At 46.1% G+C, this 16,271-nt stretch overlaps 1 long non-coding RNA gene across 1 annotated transcript in view; it reads right to left on the reverse strand.

The window, feature by feature from the left end:
- Nucleotides 1-14,776, reverse strand: part of LOC136837820 (uncharacterized) — an 89,437-nt gene extending 74,661 nt beyond the window's left edge. Inside the window, exon 1 of the long non-coding RNA XR_010852788.1 lies at nucleotides 14,621-14,776. This is a non-coding gene — a long non-coding RNA (uncharacterized lncRNA). The remainder of the gene's footprint in view (nucleotides 1-14,620) is intronic.
- Between the last annotated feature and the right edge of the window lie 1,495 nt (nucleotides 14,777-16,271).

Here is a 16,271-nt window from a genome sequence, read left to right on the forward strand (position 1 = left end):
GAAATTAGTTAGGCTACTTACGTGATTACTGCAGCTCGGTGGTAAGAGGAAAGAACAAGGTTACTAAATTGATGTACCGTACTTTTAAGGTGGCCTAGGCTATGTACAGTAAAAGGAAGAGATCACACTGGCTACCTCCTCTGGGCAAGGGGCCAGGATCAGTCTTAGATGTTAGGGCACTGTGCCGAGAGGGCACTAGTGCCAGGATGAGCTTATAGCTCGGCAACTACTGGGCTCTCTTCCGCCCCTTCTTCTTCTTCTTCGGGTTCCTCCAAGGCCTATCAGTAGCTGGCCTAGGAGGGATGAGAGCACCGACTCCGGGGACAGGCCAGAAGGGCTAGCGGGCGCGAAGTCAGGGGCAACTGCAAAGCTGCGGGAGGACTCCCTACTCCGGCTGCTGCGACAACCGGAGCAAGAGCGATCTCGACTTCTGCGTCCGAGGATGCCAGTTCCTGGTCTTCCAAGGAAGGGGTACCATTTCGATCCTCCAGGGTTCATCCCCTGAGTCAAATTTTGCAAAGAAGAAGTTTCGGGTGCTGGAGGCTCTCCAGTCGCGATGATCAACTGCATGGGGAATCCTAAATCTCCCGGAGGAGAATTCGCCTCATGATTTAGACCCGGCATAGGGGCCTTTTCCATTGGTAGCTCAACGTCCGGGACGGACGGAGTCTGGCACTGCTCAGTGCTCGCAAGTGGCACTGGCAGCAGTTGAGGTCAGGCATTCCTGACGAGGGGTCCGGAGGTGCAATACCGCGGACGACTTGTGTTTGGCTGCGGCAGAGATTCCTGCCCCAGCAGGAGATCGTAGCCTCTCAGTGAGTTTTGTTCGGTGGAGTCCGCTGGGCATTGCTTGGTTGGGCAGCCCTCCCAATTTGTGGAGTGATCTGCCCGCTTGCACGTCCTGCAGCGGTACTGCTCCTGAATCTCTCTTCGCGGAGGGGGAGGACCTCTTGGTGGGCCAGCCCTTCGCGATTGGAGAGGGCTAGGCCTGAAATAGTTTGTTGCGCCCTTCCGCGGACCACTTTGGTGGGCGGAAGGTGGAGGTTTGTCATTATTGAGAGTGTTAGATGGGGCCTCCGTGGAGGAGGTAACGTGGCTGCGGTGTGGCGTTGGTAACGGGCTTCCGCAGAGAAGATCCCGACCCAACAAGAAAGCCACTCCGGGCCGAATTCCACCTACCACCCCGAGGCGGTGGGGTATCGTACCCCAAGGTGTCATAACCTGGAGTTGGACAGTAGGAACGGTAATGGTGTGGCCTCTCATCCACTTCATTTCCCACCAGGTTTCTTCGTCAACCATGGCACCGGCTGGCACTTGGGCCCTAGTGATCAGGCTAATGTCTGCCGCAGTGTCTACTGTGACCGGAAGGGTCACTGGCAGGCTAGTGCTCTGAAGAGGGGCCACCAAGATGAACTGGGTTTCAGTCTCTCGGTAAAGGATCCGGTGCGGACCAGCAGCAGAAAATGAAGTGCTGATTAGGTTGACAAATTTGGTGGTGGGGACATGATGTGGACAGGCCGGAGATCCAGCATTGTAGTGGCTAGCAGCCCCACAGGATTTGCACGGGCCTTTTGGATGGGCTCGTGGCCTGCAGTAACTGTTGGAGGAGAGGGCTGAGCGGATGAATCAGGAGCGGAGTTCTGGCTGGTAGGGTTAGGCTGCTTATTAGTGCCGAGTTTGTACCGCACTCAGCTTCAGCGTGGCCCCCTTCTTGCAATAGGTGCACAAGGGCTTGCTCGGCAGTCCATTCTTCGGCGAGTGGAGTTCGAGAGGTAGGCCTGGGGAACGATTCGCTTCTGAGAGGTGCTATGCGACTGATTGAAGGTTTCCACGAATCAGCCATGCGACAAGCTTCCATAAGTGTGGAGGGCTGTTTATCGTTAAGATATACAGCAAGGGGCCCAGGCACACATTGGAAAAGGTCTTCTAGCATGGTCCGATTGAAAAGATCCTCAAACGTCGTGCAGGCCAAGGAGTCGAACCAGTGCGTACCGGACTGGGTTTTGTGACATGCCCATTCCGTCCAAGACCAGCCGACTTCCTTGGCAAGACCTCAGAACCGTTGTCTCCATTTTTCTGCGGTTATCTCGTAGGCCTTTGTAATGACTCTAAGAACTTCCGCCATGTTGCCTCTCTGACTCTTCTCCAGTGAGCAAAGCGCTGCCTTGGCTTTTCCTCCATATGCTTGGCTAGTATTAAGGCTCTCTCCGTCTCCGTGGTGCTGTAGTTATCGAAAAGAGCCTCGATCTCCTCCAGCCATGCTTCTGGCTCGTCCTCAGTCCACTTGGGGACTAGGGAATTGATGCTCGAAATTGGAGCGTTTGATGCAGCAGGTGTAGGACTGAGGCTTGATGGCTAGCCATAGCTTCGGCATTCTCCATTTTTGCTCTTTCCAGCTCGAGCTCTTTCTCCTTTAGGGCTAACTCACTTTCCTTGCAGGCTAACTCATGCTGTCTTCTTCTTTCTTCTCTTTCCTCTTCTAATTGCCTTTGCTCGGCTTCATACATCCTCTGCTCGGCTTCATACTTCCTCTGCTCGAGTCTTTCTTCCTTCTCCCGCTTGGCCAAGTCGTCCACTTGCTCCTTAACCCAGGTGGTAAGTTCCGAGCCGGTGAGACCTGCCGCCGTCCCCAGCCCCAGGAAGGTTTTATAATGCTCTGCTGCCATGGTTCTGGTGGGGAAGGGCGTCTAACCGGGTCGACGGGCGTACTTGGGCAGCGAGGAAGTGTCTCTTCAATGACGTGGCACCCTTTCAAAAGGTGGCACTGTAGTTTGGGTGTGCCGTGTACAGGTCACACTGGTGGCACTCAGTATCCCTAGGCACTGATGCAGGTTAGGTTCCAGAAGAACTTTCTCTTCTGTGTTCCCTTTTGTTTTCGTTTATTTATTTTCCTAGATGCTTGCTTAATGGCACTTATGGTGCCAGTATGTTCCTAGGGACCCTCTACTAGAGTCCAACTAGGCTATATGGGAGGAAAGGCACTCTACACCCCCTGCAGAGTGTAACAATCGAATGAGAGAGAAAGGGAAGGTAAAAGAGAGAGAGAGAGAGAGAGAAGTAAGCTATTCGAGTGATGACAGTGCAGCAAATTATTGGCACTGTGGAATAAAGTGAATTTGGGTTTTTTTTTTTTTTTTTTTTTTTAAAGATCCTCGTGAGTGGCTGGTCCCAGTACCCAGTGCTAACCCCTTCTTCTTTCAGAGGGTGAAAAACTACTGTTTGCTTCGGTCTGGATAGCAGGCCTCACTGCGTTACCGACAGTTTATCACTGTATTGTAATTACTCTTAACTTGTCCTCATCTATTGTGGGACAGAGGTGTTTCTTTTATTTGGTTTATTGTATTCGAATTAATTAGCCTAGTGTCGGCCGTTCTTTCTTTGAAGAGGGTCACGTACACTTAGGTTAGGAATGCTTACTTGAATGAATGAGAGAGAGAGAGAGAGAGAGAGAGAGAGAGAGAGAGAGAGAGAGAGAGATTTTCAATCAGCTAATTTCTTGCTGGTTGAGAACATGTAAACAAAGATCTTATAAATGCACAATGGCATGGATCTTAATAAAATCAGATAGATATATGCGTCGTCTTGGCTTCCTTAGGGATTGCTCTATTATCTTAATTTTCCTGGGAGCCGACGTCACAAAAAGTTTATCGTACAAATTTCAAATTCTTTTATATGATTTTTACAGCATGTATTTGTATAGGAACTTGTTATTACTCCTAACTAAGGCCTATCTTTCCTGCCTAAATTATCTTTTGGTTTTGTCTATCAAGTCTGTCTAGCTAAGATATTGCGCGGTGGGTCTACTACGAAAAGAAAAAAAAAAAATGACCCAAGAGTGGCGGGGCAGAGTCTGTAAGGTGTCAAAGAAACGAGCAGGTAAAGGTTACTGCTGCTTTATTACAGATCCAGGCGGCTTATATTGCGGCCAACTGACGCTTGGCCGTGAGAGACAATGGAATTGACTGTGACCTGAGGTCGAAACAATAAACAATAATATGCAGTGAACGAGTACGAATTACAATACAAATATACAGAGTTACAATATAGATACAGTCTTGATGCCTGTGAATGAAGAAACATGTGATACACAATGTTGACATTCGTATAAATACCATAAAGTAAAAATGATTAAAATGCGTGACCTGGCACGTTTTAGGCGTGACTAATTGAGCTTGAAGAAAACGGGAAGTCACCAAAGAAAACAAGCTCAGCGGAGACTTAATTAATGGCGCCGCCAAACACTATCCTGGCGCCGAATTGGTGACTTTACAAATACTCCCAAGACGAGGGACGCGTCTGATTAATCCCTGTACCTGGTGGGACGCTGAAGGTTGCCGCTGCTCCTTGAGGATAACTGAGGGCCTCCCGCCTGTGAGGCTGCTGTTTGGGCGGTCCCTTCCTGGGGCGGCGCGCTGCGGTGGTGAGGGCGTGCTGGAGTGCGTTTGGGCGGAAGGGGTGCTGCGACGCTGCCGGGACTCTCCGACAGGAAGGCGGGCTTTAGCCGGTCTATGGAAACCCAGTCGTTCCTGCCTGGAAGTGCCAGCCGAACGCCTTGCTGTTCCGCTCCAGCACGCGGAAGGGTCCCCTGTAGGGCTTAGTTAGTGGTGGACGGACGGCGCCGACTCTGACGAAGACGTGGGTGGCGGATGACAGCTGTGGCGGCAATTAATGTAAAGGTGGTTGCTCTGTCGATGTATGAGCGCCTGCAAAACGAAACTTGCCGCCACGTCGCGGAGCCTCTGCAGAGATGGGGAGTGGCGATCATCCGTCACGAGCTCTCCCGCACCACGAGGGGTTCCCCATAGGTTTGTTCAGCTGCGGATGGGATGCCGTCGGCTCTGGGGCGGTCCTCAACCCGAGGAGGACCCACGGCAGCTGATGTTTCCAGTCCTCGGCGGTGCAGCGGGCCATGAGGATGACTTTAATGACCTGTGGAACCGTTCAACCAGGCCGTTGGCCGCTGGGTTGTACGCTGTGGTGGTGGTGGTGCGTGGTTCCCAGCAGTTGAGCCAGGGCAGACCACAGCTCGGAGAGAAAGCGGGGCCCCTGTCGGTTGTGATGTGGTCCGGGGCGCCGGCGGCTAACCCAACTGGAGAGCAGGGCCTCGGCGCACGCGCTGGCGGTGGCTTCTTGCATGGGCGTGGCCGGGCCACCTCGTCGAACGGTCTACCACCGTGAGGAGGTATCTGGATCCGCCTGATGGGGAAGGGGCCCGGCGACGTCGATGTGGATGTGGCGAAGCGGCGCCCTGGCTGTGGGAACTTCGCCTACCCCGACTGCGTGTGACGACCCACTTTACTGGTCTGGCACTGCAGGCACTGTTTTGCCCAGGCTGTGGCGTCCTTTTTGCACCCCGTGCCAGACGAACTTTTTGAAAGCAGTTTGGCGTGGTCCTGCCGGAGAGGTGTGAGAGGCCGTGGATGATGTCGAATACCTGGCGGCGGCGTGAGGCTGGAACCAAAGGGCGGGCTGGCCTGTGCTGATGTCACAGAGCAGGCTGGGGCCTCCGGGGCGAGGGTCACGTCCGCCACTTGAGGGATGTGATGGCGGTGCGGTATGCTGGGGTTTCTGGGTCAGCGGCCTGTTCTCTGGCAAGGTCCTGGTAATCTACACCAAGCTGCACTGCGTTCAACTCGACTCTGGAGAGGGCGTCTGCTACGGATTTTTCTTGCCGGGGAGGTACCTGACGGAACAGGTAAATTCGGCTATGGCTGAGAGGTGGCGCTGCTGTCTGGAAGACCATCGTCCCCTTGCTTCGTGAAAGCGTGAACCAGTGGCTGGTGGTCTGTGAAGATTGTGAAGGCGTCCTCCAGGAGGAACTTGAAGTGCCGAACTGGCGCGGTTTTTCGCGCAGAGTTCCCTGTCGAAGGTGCTGTATCGGGACTCTGCGGGGATTGAACTTCTTGCTGAAGAAGGCGATGGGCTGGGGGCGCCGTTGATGATTTGCTCCAGAACAGCACCGCGGCAACGTTACTGGCGTCTGTCGTCAGCTGGAGGGGAGCCTTGGGATCCTGGTGTGCCAAGGCGGTTGCCTTGGTGAGGGCGGCCTTCGTCAGGGAAAAGGCCTGCTGCTGGCTGGGTCCCCAAGACAGGGACTTCGGTTGACCTTTTAGGACTTCCGTCAGGGGGGCCGTGGTGTGCGCGATCCCGGGGATGAAGCGCCTGTAGAAGTTTACCATCCCAAGGAACTCCTGGACGGCCTTGATGGAGGTGGGTGTCGGGAACTTGGCTACGGCTGCCACTTTCGATGTAAGAGGGCGGACGCCTGTCGGAGATACCTCGTGACCCAGGAACTCTGCTTTCTGGGCGCAAGGTACACTTGTCAAAACGGACGACGAGGCCGTTTTCTTGGAGGCGCTGGAGGACTGCTTTGATGTGCCTCTGGTGTTCGCTGTGAGACCTGGAAAATATGAGAATGTCGTCGACGTAGCAGACGCAGAATTTTAGGTCCCCCAGGATGCTGTCCATGAGCCGCTGGAAGGTGGCCCCGGCGTTCCTCAGCCCGAAGGTGGAGAAGGCGAACACATAGGACCCGAAGGGCGTGATGATGGCTGTCTTTGGTATGTCCTCTGGCGCAACAGGTACCTGAAAATAAGATTTAAGAAGGTCCAATTTAGTGAATATTTTGGCCCCGTGAAAGGGAGGCCGTGAGGTCTTGCATATTGGGCAGAGGGTAGTGGTCGGGCTCCGTTGCAATGTTGAGCCATCTGTAGTCACCGCAGGGTCTCCAGGAGCCGTCCGGTTTCTGCACCATGTGGAGGGGGAGGCCCATGGACTGGAGGCTTTCCTGCAGATGCCCATCCATTCCATCTCCGCCGATGCTTTTTTCCGCCTCCTGAAGGCGCTGAGGGGGAAGCCTGCGGAACTTAATGTGTCGGGGCCCTTTAGTCACTATATGGTGGTATATGCCGTGCTTGGCTGGGGCCCCGGGACTTGGCGAAGCTCGGGCTTAAACACCTCAGGGAACTCCGACAGAAGGTGTGCGTGCTGGTGGGGGCGACGGCGCTGATGGTGGGTCTGGGTCCCGCCGTTAACGGGAGAGACCGGCAGGAGTCGGTATCGAGGAGGCGCTTGCGCCCACGCCGACTAGCAGGCCGAAGTGCGCCAGAAAATCGGCCCCCAGGAGTGGGGTTCCTACGTCCGCGACGATGAAGTCCCAGGAGTAACTCTGGCCAGGATGGAGATCGACAGGAGCCTGGTGCCGTAGGAGAGATGGGGTTCCGTTGGCGGCCGTCAGGAAGGCGGCCGGTCTGGTGTCTGGTTGCGGTCCTCTCTGGATGCTGGGAAGACCGACTTAAAGGCTCCTGTGTCGACCAGCATCATCCTGCCGGAGACGGTGTCGCGGACGTAGAAACCTACTGTTTTTGAGGCCCTGGGTTCTTCGGCTGCCATGGCGGCCTGTCCTGCTGGCCCGCCACCCCCCGTTTTGAACGGTTGAACGAGCAGGGCGGCAGGCAGTTTCGGGCGTCCTTTCCGAACCACTTGTGATAGCGACAGAAGCCCGGGACCACCGTCTACTGTGGTTCGGTGGGCGTCTGTTGGCGATGGCGTTGACGGGCTGCTCATCCCCTCTTCAGGCTGGGCCAAGCTGACCGGCTGAGTGGCCGGTTTTAGCCGCTGTGAAGCCTTGACGGAGTCTGTGAGGTGTTGTGCCGCCTCTATGAGGTCCTCGACAGGCATGGTGTAGGGGTGAGCGATCTGGTTGCGTACTTCCGGGAGGAGTTGGCGAAGAAAATTTCCCGTGACGCTTATCTCCTGCCGCTTGTTCGTGCCACCCAAGACTGGTGTTGACAGGAGATCTACGACCATGCCCCAAGCGTCTCTTGGATTGAGGTCGTGGCGTGGATTATTGGCAAGGTCGATAACCACGGGCGGCCCGCTCGGCGATGGGCAGGAGCAAGCTTCGAGGAGGAACTTTTTCGTGGTGCTGTATGTGAGGGTGAGTGTTTTTGGTACCCGCGAGATGAGTTTGTTGTACACGTCCTCCGGAAGGGCGTTGAGCACTGTGTCGGCCTGTAGGATTTCGTCCGTGAGGTCCGCGATTCTGAAGTGGCTCTCCACCCTGCGCAGCCACCTCGATGGGTTCCCCTGCGTAAACGGCGGCAGCTTTAGGGTGAGGGGCGGCCCGCGATTGTGTTGCCCGGCCGTCGTGTGTTCGGGCGCTGGTGTGGAGTTGCGGGAGGGCCTCGATGCGGGGGGCGGCGCTGTGATGGGAGGTAGGTAAACCTCGGAGTCCGCGGGTCCGCGTTTAACTGCATGAAGGAGGATCTATCCGCGTCCATGCTCGCTCCTTTGACCCCTTACTGGAGTGGGATACTCGATAACGTCAATTGCACGCACTTTACGTGCGCGTGTGGTTCCGCTAGTGACGCTGGTGGGGCATGCCGACGAGAGTCAGCACGCTCAAACGCTGGTTACAGCGCCGTGTTTAGGCCGCTAAGAGCGTTTTTGGAGAAATCCTGGAGCCAAGACTGAGTCGCCGTGTGAGTCCGCTAATGGCTCCGGGATACTCCGGGGGTCACCACTGTAAGGTGTCAAAGAAACGAGCAGGTAAAGGTTACTGCTGCTTTATTACAGATCCAGGCGGCTTATATTGCGGCCGACTGACGCCGGGCCGTGAGAGACAATGGAATTGACTGTGACCTGAGGTCGAAACAATAAACAATAATATGCAGTGAACAAGTACGAATTACAATACGAAATATACAGAGTTACAATATAGATACAGTCTTGATGCCTGTGAATGAAGAAACATGTGATACACGATGTGTGACATTCGTATAAATACCATAAAGTAAAAATGATTAAAATGCGTGACCTGGCACGTTTTAGGCGTGACTAATTGAGCTTGAAGAAAACGGGAAGTCACCAAAGAAAACAAGCTCAGCGGAGACTTAATTAATGGCGCCGCCGAAACACTATCCTGGCGCCGAATTGGTGACTTTACAAGTCTGGTCACAACAGCGGATGACAATAACACGGGTCTTCAAATGGCGGCCAGGTCCCGTTAGGCCTAAATTTCAAAACCTTGGGCGGTGCGACAACATCAAATGGTGGTTACCCTAGTTTAAACAATTTCAAAACAACCACGCGGCGGGTATTTTCTTTCTAGCACAAATTCAAACAACAACGAAACAAATGCAGGTATCCAGATTTTACTTTAAATATACCAATCATGCATAGCGTTTTACGTTACGGATGGAAAACTAAATTACCAAACAACTTTGTGTCTTTTGTTATCGTTCTTCTCACCAGGACATTAAACAAAAGAATGAAAAAACTGCTGGCCTACCAGCGTGAATTTACGTTGCTGCACGGTACATTTTATTGTAAAATTACTATTTCCGTTCGTTTGCTATTTTACTGACACGGTTTTACCTGATTCCCGCTATATGAACAATAACGATCGGAATTGCCGACGCGATTACTACATTACTTTGTGTATATGAAATGGGCTCCGCTTTTCTCGGCCTTAGGATTCGTTACTGAACGACTTCTCGAACGCCGAACACGGTAAAATGCCCTTTCTTAAACGACACAAATTGTGATTCGCTCTGCTCTCGACGCACCCTTCCTACCTACGGCTAATTCTCACTACCTGTTATTATAATTATTCTCTTTACTGCTTATTATTATGCCTGGTTCTTTGTTTGGAAAAGTGAAATGGAATTCAATATCTGACTTTTATCTTTGGAATTAATGTAATTTTAATTTCCTTTTCTCCAGATTCTTTCTCTAAAATTTACTTTAGATTCTACGCAAGGTCACCACTGTTACGTGTGTGTCTTGGCTGATCATGTATTATTCAATTTACGTAATTTTTACGGCCCTGCAGACCAAGAATACACGTAATCTGCCACTTGAAGCCAAAAGTTAACCTCAAAGACAGTCGTTAATTAGCCAAAGGTCGCCAGTTAAGGGTAATTAACCTTAACAAGAATTTTTGAGATGAATTTTAGATTTCAAACGCAACGGTTCTTCCCAACATCGAACGCGAGGCATACAAAAGCATCGAGACTCAAAACTGTGTTGCTTACCCTAACCTAGGTATTTTACTGGAATAACGGGGTTGAAGCTAACAATATAATAATTTGGCTTAATCTAGACTTCGTAAACACATATACAGTAAGTGGGGGATGAAGGAGGAAACAAAGGAAATGCTAAATACAGAAAAAGATAAAAGAATGGGCGAAGTTTTGAACAAAAAGCGACTTTACCTTAGGACGAACGCTTGCGTTGTGCGCACCAACCACCGCCGAGAGGAGTCTTCGCAATTGCTTCTTCACTTCACTAATAGAATAATAGACAAAGAAAGGAGAAGAGGCCCCGTCGGACGTGTGGTCTCTTCAATGCTCCAGTCTCTCTGAAGTTCCCTGACCGGCCTAGGTCAAAAACAGGCCTACAGCCATGCCCTAGGCGTCTCACGTTCTGTTAAAAACATTCGCCAAGAGAGACAGGTAGGAAGGAAAAAAGGACCTTAGGGCCACCTATTTTTAAGGCTGATATGGGAATTTTCCTATTGGGGAAAAATGGCTGAATGCTACCTATCCTTTTCAACGGACGTTAAAGTTTGAACTGAAGACGCTTCTAATCTAGACAACGTCTTTTCCCGGTCTCAGTCAGGCTGATATTTTTACAATCAAAAGTTACGAGGGCGAACAGCAGTAATATTTGTAAAAATATATATATACATATATATATATATAGTGTATATATGTATATACGTGTATATATATATATATATATATATATATATATATATATATATATATATATATATATATATATATATATATATATATATATATATATATATATATATATATATATATATATATATATATATATATATATATATATATATATATATATATATATAGCAAGACGGATACATGAGAACAAATAGGACGAAGAAAAGGAGGTGATACATATTCAGCTTTATTTACAGCCAACGTTTCAAAGCAAGGCTTCATCATCAGGGCTAAAATACAAAAATAACAACAATTAAAATCAATACAAAGGACTCAGTAAAATCATTAACGATAAAATATAGATATTAAAACCGAAACATAAAAGTTAAAACCAACCTAACGCCTCAAGAGAAGAAAACTGAGTGACCAAGAAGGGCACCAAAAGGACGAAGAGAACTCTTAAGCAATAAACAGAGGGGCAGAAGAAGACTGACTATTCAAAGATGGAACCAGTTGTTTGATGGTTAACGACTCGAGGATATGGAGAGAAGTTTCATCAGCAGCTTGCTCTAGGATTTCAAAATCGTCATAGCAAATATAAGCTTTGCATTGTTTAGAATGTTCCCTTATGTTAGAAAACTCCTTCTTACTCAATGTACACCCTGTTCTATGGCTAACGCCACGATGAGAGTCAACTCGCACTTTCAGCATTCTTTTGGTGGATCCGACGTAAGTCCTGAGATTACATCTCGGGCAAGTATACTTATAGACCACCAAAGAACGCATAAGGTTGGGAACAGTGTCTTAAAATCTAAAAAGAGAGCCAATTGTTCTTGGATTACTTAGAACAGGTTTGGGATTGATACAGTAAAAGTATTTCTTTAAAATCTGCCTCAGCGTAGTTAAAAATTTTTCATCGTTCGTAAAAGGCAAGGAAACATAAAAATCAAGTTTAGGTACTGTAGGTACAGGAATTTTTGGTTGAAATTTATTATTCAAGAATTTTTTGAGATATTTCTCAAATAAAAGTTTAGGGTAGCAGTTATTCTGAAAGTATTTTCTAAGGAACCCAACCTCATTATGAAAAGAGAGCCAGTCTGAGGAGAGAGAAAAGGCTCTGTGCAGTAACGTTAAAATACTATTAAGCTTAAAACTGTAAAAACATGAACTATAAAAATTTGAACCAAGACCAGTATACGTTTGTTTCCGGAAGACAGAAGTGGAGAAGTGCTGGTTGGATCTGGTAATTAACACATCAAGGAAAGGAAGGCACTCATTGTTTTCATGTTCTATGGTAAATGTAATACTAGGATGGAGATTGTTAGCGAATTCTAAAAACTGTTCAGCAGCCCATTTACTTTTAAAAAGTAGAAAAGTATCATCAACATACCGTTTATAATATAAAGGGCGAAATGAGGATGAACAGTGGCTAAAAAGCATTTCCTCCAAATGACACATAAAAACATTTGCCAGAACTGGACCCAACGGAGATCCCATAGCAACACCGTCGACCTGCTTATAATGCTTTCCATTGAATAAAAAATCTGTGTCCAGCACAGCCAAATTTAAAAGTTTTTCAAAATCGTCTCTATCAAACCCTTGATAGATAAAACCTGGTTCTATAAAAATCTTATCTAAGATAATTTGTATCGTTGCCTGCAACGGTACATTAGTGAAAAGCGAGACAACATCAAGACTTACCATATACAGATCGAGGTTCTGAGTAACAATCTCTTTGGAAAACAAAGTGGAGTTAGTAAGTGTATGATCATTTTCTGGAAATGGTTGTAATAGTGGAACCAAAAATTTTGCTAACTTATAACTAGGAGTATTATAAGAGGCCAAAATAGGCCTTAGTGGAATTCCTTCCTTGTGCACTTTCGGTAAGCCAGATCCAACCAGCACTTCTCCACTTCTGTCTTCCGGAAACAAACGTATACTGGTCTTGGTTCAAATTTTTATAGTTCATGTTTTTACAGTTTTAAGCTTAATAGTATTTTAACGTTACTGCACAGAGCCTTTTCTCTCTCAGACTGGCTCTCTTTTCATAATGAGGTTGAGTTCCTTAGAAAATACTTTCAGAATAACTGCTACCCTAAACTTTTATTTGAGAAATATCTCAAAAAATTCTTGAATAATAAATTTCAACCAAAAATTCCTGTACCTACAGTACCTAAACTTGATTTTTATGTTTCCTTGCCTTTTACGAACGATGAAAAATTTTTAACTACGCTGAGGCAGATTTTAAAGAAATACTTTTACTGTATCAATCCCAAACCTGTTCTAAGTAATCCAAGAACAATTGGCTCTCTTTTTAGATTTTAAGACACTGTTCCCAACCTTATGCGTTCTTTGGTGGTCTATATATACTTGCCCGAGATGTAATCTCGGGGACTTACGTCGGATCCACCAAAAGAATGCTGAAAGTGCGAGTTGACTCTCATCGTGGCATTAGCCATAGAACAGGTGTACATTGAGTAAGAAGGAGTTTTCTAACATAAGGGAACATTCTAAACAATGCAAAGCTTATATTTGCTATGACGATTTTGAAATCTAGAGCAAGCTGCTGATGAAACTTCTTCCATATCCTCGAGTCGTTAACCATCAAACAACTGGTTCCATCTTTGAATAGTCAGTCTTCTTCTGCCCTCTGTTTATTGCTTAAGAGTTCTCTTCGTCCTTTTGGTGCCCTTCTTGGTCACTCAGTTTTCTTCTTTGAGGCGTTAGGTTGGTTTTAACTTTTAAGTTTCGGTTTTAGTATCTATATTTTAACGTTAATGATTTTACTGAGTCCTTTGTATTGATTTTAATTGTTGTTATTTTTGTATTTTAGCCCTGATGATGAAGCCATGCTTTGAAACGTTGGCTGTAAATAAAGCTGAATATGTATCACCTCCTTTTCGTCGTCCTATTTGTTCTCTCTCTCTCTCTCTCTCTCTCTCTCTCTCTCTCTCTCTATATATATATATATATATATATATATATATATATATACACATATATATATATATATATATATATATATATATATATATATATATATATATATATATATATATATATTTATATATATACAGTATATTTATACATATATATATATATATATATATATATATATATATATATATATATATATATATATATATATATATATATATATTGTCACGTTAAGTGATGGTTTTGCGGGAACTGCTGGTTCCCCGCTCGTTCCCTTTTGTGGATTGCTGCCTCCTTACCTTCAAGTTTTTTTTGTTTTGATGTTCTCGTCGGTGAGCTGCCGTTTTTCTTTCGCCAGTCGGGTCTGGTAGGGCAGCGAAAGTAGCGGCAGTGGCAGCAGCAGCAGGCAGTTTTTTTGGAGTCGACATTGGTCGAGTTTTTGAGCAGCAAATTGGAGCACGCCTACGAAGTGGAGCACGTCGTAGAGGTGGAGTGCGACCATGAGTAGTCGTCGTGTGACCACGAGCTGCTCATCTTTGATGACAGCGTGAGGCTGTCCTGACGTCTCCATCGGGTTTTGTGGTTGGTGGGTTTTTGTCCCTGTTGTACAGCTGAGGGCTGTCTCGACGTTGGTCGAGTTTTTGAGCAGCAAATTGGAGCACGCCTACGAAGTGGAGCACGTCGTAGAGGTGGAGTGCGACCATGAGTAGTCGTGTGACCACGAGCTGCTCATCTTTGATGACAGCGTGAGGCTGTCCTGACGTCTCCATCGGGGTTTTGTGGTTGGTGGGTTTTTGTCCCTGTTGTACAGCTGAGGGCTGTCTTGGTGCCCCGATGGAGGACGTTTGTTTGGGTTTTTTTTTCTGCCTGCTGTTGTTTATTTTTGCCTTTTTTTTTCTTAAAGCTACTTTTTTGTTTATTTTAACTTGATTTTGTTTAGTGCTGCCTTTTGGCTTATTTTTATATTTATGGTTTTTATCTTTTTACCAGACCTGACTCACTTGTAAATATTGTAAATAAATTAATTTTAAGCTCATTTTATTGTTTTTGTTGTTTTCCCCTCCTTTGTTTGTTGCATCTGCCGTCAGTCATGACAGCCCCGTCCTGAGTATATTAAAGAACCTGCATAACGGCCCACTCGGGTCATTACATATATATATATATATTTATACAATCAGTGCTTCAAATGTCGTTTAATATCAATTCGCTCTACCTTGAAATAACATATTTTCATATATGTTGCGGAAGGGGAATTTTTTAGTTGGGTTAAGCGTCCACTGTAGTCCTGACTTCTTGTCCTTCGCTGGTTCGAGCCCATGGGACGACGAACTTATTATCAACTAAAAATTCCTTCGGTAACATATATGAAAATATATTATTTCCGAGGTAGAGCCAATTGGATATTAAAGGACGTTTGTAGCTTACTGAATGTGTACATATATATATACATATATATATATATATATATATATATATATATATATATATATATATATATATATATATATATATATATATATATATATATATATATATATATATATATATATATATATATATATATATATATATATGTACATATATATATATATATATATATATATATATATATATATATATATATATATATATATATATATATATATATGAAATAAAAAGCTAGAATAAAGTTAAGAAAGGGCAAAATCTGTTTTGGTCCCTGAAACATATATTCATTGATAATAATGAAAATTGCCACCTTTTTATTTTTTTCTGTTGTACCGTAGATATTTGTAACCGCTGTTGTCAACATTTCTCTAACCTCTATTATTATTATTTATTATACGACTTGTACAGTTACTGAAATCCATACTCTATTATGGAGAAATGTGCAGTATTTGTTATAGTCCTGAGCCTAGTAGATTCCTGAGGGTACGTCCTTACTGCAGTAAAACATGTTATAAACACACGCTGGAAACTTCTCTCATACATATCACAAACAAGTTAAATGAAAGTCAGGGACTTATTGGTGGCATTCCTGAGTATCCTGAATTTGCCAACGATTCTTTCTCCACTTACAGTTGTTGACTTGTTTCCAACCTGCTTGTGATATGTATGAGATAAACATCTGATATGTATGGGATATGTATGGGATAAGGGGAAGGAAACCCTGTTTGACTCTTTTCATCGCAACCTTGGCTTCACACTTCCTGTCACACTGACTGATCCGACTGACTCCTGGATGAAGAAGCAGCCTGTTAATCGCCTCAGTTGACAAGGCAGTTGATCTGTCAATCCAAACCCATGAACTGGCATCTGAAAAGGAATAAAATGGCTAGTGGAGTCTGTTTACTTTATGTCATTTATTTATATATCCATTTTACTTTTTACACTTTATTCATGTTATTTATATATTCATTTTACTATTCAATTTTCATCTTCGAAATCATTAGGAATTTGCATCACCCAAAATTTTCAACCCGTCACGTATTTAGTTGTAATTGCTGTATGATGAAATATAATGCGCATCCATGTATTATTTTCGGTCTGTAACAGTAATAGTCTATGGATAATAAACCCCACATTGAGAGTTGTCGTCGTTGAGCACGAGGCCAGTTTCTCTCACCACTGGCCCCAACAGAAGCCTGCAGAGTGAGCACTTTT

Source organism: Macrobrachium rosenbergii, unplaced genomic scaffold, assembly GCF_040412425.1.
Source record: "Macrobrachium rosenbergii isolate ZJJX-2024 unplaced genomic scaffold, ASM4041242v1 13865, whole genome shotgun sequence".
NCBI lineage: Eukaryota > Metazoa > Arthropoda > Malacostraca > Decapoda > Palaemonidae > Macrobrachium > Macrobrachium rosenbergii.